Source organism: Phaseolus vulgaris, chromosome 1 (genome assembly GCF_000499845.2).
Source record: "Phaseolus vulgaris cultivar G19833 chromosome 1, P. vulgaris v2.0, whole genome shotgun sequence".
Lineage (NCBI taxonomy): Eukaryota > Viridiplantae > Streptophyta > Magnoliopsida > Fabales > Fabaceae > Phaseolus > Phaseolus vulgaris.
In genome coordinates, this window is record NC_023759.2 from 31,938,414 (window position 1) to 31,945,447 (window position 7,034).

The 7,034-nt window shown below is 32.5% G+C and overlaps 1 long non-coding RNA gene across 1 annotated transcript; it reads right to left on the reverse strand.

Moving 5' to 3' along the window:
• Positions 1 to 3,605: 3,605 nt before the first annotated feature.
• LOC137813930 (uncharacterized) lies at positions 3,606 to 5,617 on the reverse strand. The gene is made up of 6 exons (XR_011081557.1): positions 5,475 to 5,617; positions 5,009 to 5,278; positions 4,628 to 4,656; positions 4,486 to 4,533; positions 4,301 to 4,403; positions 3,606 to 3,966 (listed from the first exon to the last, which is right to left on the reverse strand). It is a non-coding gene; the product is annotated as an uncharacterized lncRNA (long non-coding RNA).
• Between the last annotated feature and the right edge of the window lie 1,417 nt (positions 5,618 to 7,034).

Below are 7,034 nucleotides of genomic sequence, written 5' to 3' on the forward strand. Positions count from 1 at the left end.
ATGGCAAGCAAATAATTGTTCGACCTTCATCTCCCAATCTAAATAAATATACTTCTACATTTTCTTTTCCATGGAAATGAGGCAAATCTACCCTAACCTCTTTTAGGCTTTCTTTTTCTTGTCTTTCTCTTCTAGTTCGTCTAGGGGATGGTTGGTAATATTCATTGATCCTAAGACTTTCTTCCCCAAAAGATTCATGATGTTTAGAACTAGATGCATGGGAACTTTTTTTAGATTTGCTAGAGTTTTCATCCTTTCCTTTAGCCATTTTTAGCTGTTTGAGTTGCTCCTCATGTTATGATAGTGATTGAAAGTCCTTGGCTAATTCTTTTACAAGATTTTTAATGGACTTTAGATCACTTTCACTAGATCTAGAAGAATGGGCTGACATGGTTAAAGCTTTGTGTTAAAAGTAATTTACCTCAAGAAAGAAAAGGAGAGTAATGAAGGTAGCTTTCCAGGAAAGAGAGGTGGATCACTAGGATCTCTTAAGTACCAAGTCTTTCCTTGCCAAAATCTATCCCTCAAGACTTCTCACAAATCTTTTTCTAAGTAATTTACTTAGATCACAATTAAGAATGAGAACCACAATTTTTATGCAAAGCAATTAAACAAACAAAGCAAATAAGCAATGTAAAGCAATTAACAAAAACACAATTAAAATCTAATAGCTAGAAAGCTTTTAAAACTAGGTGTATCCTAAGGTGAGGCTTTTAGACACTTAGAGCCATTGAAGACACACTCACCGTCTAATGCGTAATTATTCCACTAATTAATCAAAGTTGAATGTAGTTACAATTCAAAGGAAATACAATAGAACTTGAATTACAAAAGTAAAATTTAGATTTCCTATGCTATGCACTCCTTTGCTTTTGGTACTCCGTCTTGTTGTGACCCACACTTTGTATGTTTTTATAATCTCACTTGTTGCAGCCCCTTGCTTAACCAGTTAAGGTTAGTCAATTTAAATCTTCAAAACAGTACCTACTAAGTAGTGATGGACTCACCATAAAGGTTATTTCCAAACTTAACAAGCACCACTTCAAAAATCTTTCACCAACAATAGAGGTCAACAAATTTAAAGCAAAGAACAATTCAATTTAGAAATAGGACAACAGCAAATGGAGTAATTGTATGACACAACTTGAAAGAGTATTGAATAAATTTGAGAAGCAAACAAATAAAGCACTCAAGAAAAGGTGGCACACAAATTGAACCTAAGGAATGACACTAGAATTGATTAAGAAAACCAAAACAGTACTACTGGAAATTTGAGGCACAAAATGCGTGACTTAGAAAATTTATGCTGAGCTGGATATTTGAAATTTAAACCACAAGCAGTTCAAGATCTTAGCAAAATTTTTGCTTTGAAATCACACCAAAACAATGCACCAATTAATTGTGATAAATTTTTCAAATATGTTGTCTAATTACCGTCTCTGTTCACATCACAATGCACACTTTTTTCATTTAATTTATCATTTTTTTTCTATTTTGAATTTTGACTTACTTCTTTTTTTTTATATTTTTTTTCTAATACATCAACCTGTGTAAATCCAAAATTTTACAATTTTTCTCCAACGGATTTTAATTTGATAAGTAAAAACAGCAAGCACAGAATTAAAACAGAGTAATCCTAATCCTGGAATTAACAACAATTTAAAGAAACTTCAAAAACACAATGGAATTGATGTATAAGAATTTGTATGAATCTATCACACAAATATGAACTCAAATCTAAAAGAAAAATGCACCAAAGGATCAAACAATTTCAGATTAAAAACTGGACTCAAAGCAAATCAAGCAACCAAAATTATCAAAAACAGCACTGCATGGAATTGATGACAATTTAGGAGAAACAAGACTTGACAAAACACAATTGGATTTAAAAATCAAAATGACTCAAATCAACACAATATGAATTGATTAAAATTGCAATAAAGACTCAAATAAACAAAAAACAGAAAAACAACACAAATCAAATATGGAATCCATCAGTGGCAGTATTCCAATCTTCTTGAAGCTTCTTAGCCATGGCTCTGGTGATTGGCCCAATTTGACATGTTGGTGGGCTTTCAATTGAGTTGGTGCTTGGGCCTCTTCCATCATGATGATGGAAGAGGCCCAAGCCCATGATAGAAGAAGCCTAAGCCCAAGCCCAAGCCCAAATACAAGTTCAAGCTTCAGCTCAAGCCCAACAAATAGAAGATCTGGGCCAACTAAGCATCATTGGATGTCTCTTTTTGTAATTACTCTTGAGTAGGTTTTTAGTAGAAAATAAAGGGAGGTGTAGATATAGATATAAGAGGTGCAAATGTATAAAGATAAGTCATACCTTCCATGTGACATAAAAAGAAAGTGTAGGTGTAGATTTAGGAGGTGTCAAAGAAAGAAACCAAGTCACACTTCCCTTATGACTAGGAATTGGCTCCAAATTCAAATGCTTATCATTTGAATTTCCCTTCACTTTCATTTGAATTTTCTGCCCTAAAAACACTATAAATCAGAGGGCTTGGCTCATGTAATTTCAAGATTAATATACTAGTGAATTGCTGCCAAATTTGAGCCAATTTCACTTCTTGTCTCACTACAAAAAAAAATAACTTTTAGTGACCACCAAATTCGGTCGCTAAACATACTTGTGACCGAAATAGTCACCAAATAAAGATGGAAGCGAAAACCCTAGTCGCAAAACATTTAGCGACAGAATTATAAATTAGTCGCAAATTTGCGACTAAAATTTCGGTGGCTAAATCGGTCGCAAAAAAGTTGGTCAGTAGAATTCAAGAACCAAATTAGCGACCAAATTTTTATAAAAAAATGGTAACTAAATCGTTCACAAAAAGTTTTGTCATCAGAATTCAGTAACCAAATTAGTGACCAAATTTTTATAAAAAAACGGTGACTGAAATAAAAGGTGATAGCGTCGCTAATGGATTAAAGTAATTAATTAAAAAAAAACTTGTGGTGACTAATTCAGTGACCAAATGGAGACACCTATAGCGACAAAAATTAATTTCAGTGACTAAATATTTTTTTTAATTACAGCGACCGATTTTGTTTCGATCACTAAACATCTTTGTAGATATATTCACCAAATTAGTTTTGGTGGCTATTTTTATATATATTATTAATATTTATTTAAAATGTAAAAGAAATGTGAAAGTTTACTTAGAATGCATTTGGATTGGTGAAATCGTTTTGGATTTTATTTGAAAACATTAATTGCTTTTAACAATGATAATGCAATTGGAATATGTATTCTAGTAATATAAAAGATATATAGAGCAGCTAACCTAGGAAGCAAATAGAGATGCACCACATCTCTCACTCTGTTTATGACCATTAATATCATTTTTATTAAATTGAAATTTATTTCAATTAAACTTCTTTCATTAAATTCTCATTAACCTACCATTTCATATATTTTAATAAACGTAAAAGGGTATTTGGCATGCAAACATTAACCTACCATTTCATATAATACCAGCTGCATTGCTAAATTCCAAAGTTTGTCAAATGTGTCCTTGGTTGTTTTTACAAAGTATGAAAATATGAGATAATTATTTTTTAAAATAATGTCTACTGATTGATTACTTTGTAAGTCATCAAATAGGTATGAGTATAAAATTAATAGTCACCAAAAAGTCATTTTAGAACGTCTCATGGTACACGAATCTCTAACAAATTTAGATACCCTAACCCATCTATTATAAACTCCTGCATAAATTGAAGCCCTCCGGAAAGAAAAGGAAATGTAGAACTTCCATTCATCAACATGCAATATAGAACATTCTTTGAAGGCCACCTGGAAAAGAATTCAACCAATAACTCTAAAGCTAGATCAGGGTGATAAGGATCAATGTGAAATCCTAATATTTAGCGACCAACGCCACTCAAGGCCTAATGCTCCTAATCTTCTTTGCTGAAATTCACTCTGATAAGGCTCTGGGTATGGTATAATTACTGAAAGTTTGGCAGCATAGATAACCAACAATTAGTAAGATTACATGAGGGATAAAGAAATGGCTAAGAAATATCCAAGAAAACAAGTAACCTGAATCACAAAGCAAATCTTGCACTTCTTATGTATACCTCTAAATATTTATCACAAGTAGAGCTAGTGAATGCATCAGTTAATGTGCTAGTGTGAAAATTAAATACTTCACTACACGTTGGCTTTTATATTTTAAGACCTCAATTTTTATATTGTACATTTGGATTTCAAAAGAATGCATCCGGATACCTTATAGAATTGATAACATAAAACTGTAATTTAAAACATTGGTAACTAAAATACCTCGTCAGAAGTTCCAGATTCATCATCACCATCAAGGTCATCATCAGATTCGTCAGAATCAGAATCATCCTCCTCATCCCTTTAGCTTTTATCACAGGTTTCCCTAAACGAAGATAACTATTAGCTATCTACATAGTAATACACAAAACTAAACAATATATTTCCCATATAGAGGAAGAATGTACCATTTTCTTGACCATTCAAGACAAGATCCTCCTCGTCTTCTTCACTATCTGTTCAAATTATAGAAAATAAAACCATTCTTGAGCAAGCAAATTAAATAAAAGAACTGTAATAACAGGTTCAAGAGAAACAAATGACCCTCACCTGAAAAGTCAACAATGTTACCCTCGTCACTAATGCCACAACATCACACAAGTTAAGGAAAAATGAAAGATGAAGTAGAAATGTAAATGAATTTTAGTAAAAAAATCCCCATTTCAATACCATGCCAATACAGCCATCACAATAAAAATCCAAACAAACCATAAACAACAACAAAATAGGTACAAAGGTTTTAAATTATCTATGCAGTCAAAATTTCATAATATTTATTGATATTGCAAAAACTTGCATGCAAATTACAACCGCAGTAAGTAAAAAAACTTACAGTAAAAAAAACTTAAACTTCAAGTAAAAAAACCTCAATCTCTAAAAAAATACCAATATACAATAATGAATCAAGAGTATAATATGAAGGAAGGATGCATTAGAACTTTGTATCCTCAAACAAAGACACTAGCACTTTTCGAAGAGTGCGAAAGCTCCGACTCAGAGTTGAGAACCATCGAAAGGTGGGGGATGTCATCCCGGGTTCCCAAAACAATCTTCTTGCCATCAACTTTCAAGTACAGAAGCACAACTTCATTTTCCTTTTCCATTTTCCCCTCTCCAAGGGCAACCTGGAAATGTGTATGTATGAACTCACTGGATCCATGGGATCAACCTTCACAGTTTGCCCAACCTTAACCTCAACGCCTAAATTTCAAACCAACACATAACATTAACATCACATCGCCAAAATTATTCACCGATTCCGCAAACCCACACATAAACATTAGTACACGAAACTTTAATCGGCAGGTTCAAACAAGAATAATCGATCAGATTTAGCGTATTGCCAAAATTGAAAGATAAAAAATAAAGCAAAGAAAAAGGGAATAGAAAAATTTACACTAAAATTCCATTGGTGATTCCATTAGCAGGAACGACATGCAGAGAAAAAGTAAGAGAAAGGAGAGAAAGAGAAGGTGAATTAGGAGCAAAATGGGTTTAAGGATTTAAGAAATGAATATATATTCACTTTGTTAGGGTTTTTAAAGTTCCCACCCTGTTTCTTCTCCCCTTTTTCTCTTTTCTCTTTTTAGGAAAATATTTTGGATATTGTTCATATATATTTAATATTTCCTAATTTAATATATTATTCTAGTTTTAGTTTTTTTTATGTCCGTGATATTTTATCTACACTTTTTTAAAGATCTTTGTTGCAGAGGGGAGTTATAGATTAAAGTTATATTATTATTATTAAAATAAATAATTATATTTAATTACCAAAAGAAATTTGGTAGTTAAAAAATAAACGTATTTGGTGGTTGATTTTGTGGCGAAAACAAATAATTATATTTAGCGACAAAAAAAAATTAGTGGCTAAAAAATAAACAAATTTGGTGGCTGATTCGGTGGCAAAAATAAACAATTATATTTAGTGACCAAAATAAAATCGGTGGCTAAAAAATAAACAAATTTGGTGGCTGATTCAGTGGCAAAAATAAACAATTATATTTAGCGACCAAAAGAAAATCGGAGGCTAAAAAATAAACATATTCGGTGGCTAATTCGGTGGCAGAAAATAAGCAATAATATTTAGCGACTGAAATAAAATCGGTGGCTAAAAAATAAACATATTCGGTCACTAATTCGGTTGCAGATATATTTTTTCCAATTTATTCAAAACAGTCACCACTTTAGCGACCAACGGTTTTGTCACTCTCATGTTCTGTCGCAAAACTAACTAACATCATTAATAATTCAGTCGGTCGCTATTTCGGTCGCATATTTGACACTACAGGTATTCGGTAGCTATTTCGGTTGCAAATTGCGACCACTTATTTTCGGTCGCTGAATTCAGTGACTAAATTGTTATTTTCTTGTAGTGTCTAGAACCTCCCAAGGTTAGACTATTGATCTTCAATTCTCACTTTACCAAAGAGAGATGGCCTCACCACTCTCATTCATTACCTAGCATGCACCTCCAAGGCCACCACACCTTTGAGAAGGGCCTTGTTCGTCATCCTCCATTGTGCTTCCGCCAATCACCAACAAAATCTCCAAATCATGAAGGCACTTCTCCATCATTTGGTATCAGAGCTATGGTTCTTCAAGAGCGAAGTGTGTCTTCTTCTTTTCATTTTAATTTTTGTGTTTGATTTTGGATTCCTTTTTGTTCATCACTTCCATATTGTCTTGCTGTTTTTTATTTTTCGTTTTGAATTGGTGTGTTGTTTGGAAATTCCAATCGGTGCATCTTGTTCAATTGTTCTTGAGCAATCCTTGTGCAATTTTGTGTAGGATTCCATATTGTTTTTTTGTTGTTGTTTTGTTTTGGTTTATTTGAGTATTTATTGCAATTTTAATCGGTTCATATTGTGTTCATTTAAGTCATTTTGATTTTTGAATCCAATTGTGTTTTGTCAAGTCATGTTTCTCCTAAATTGTCATCAATTCCACGTAGTTT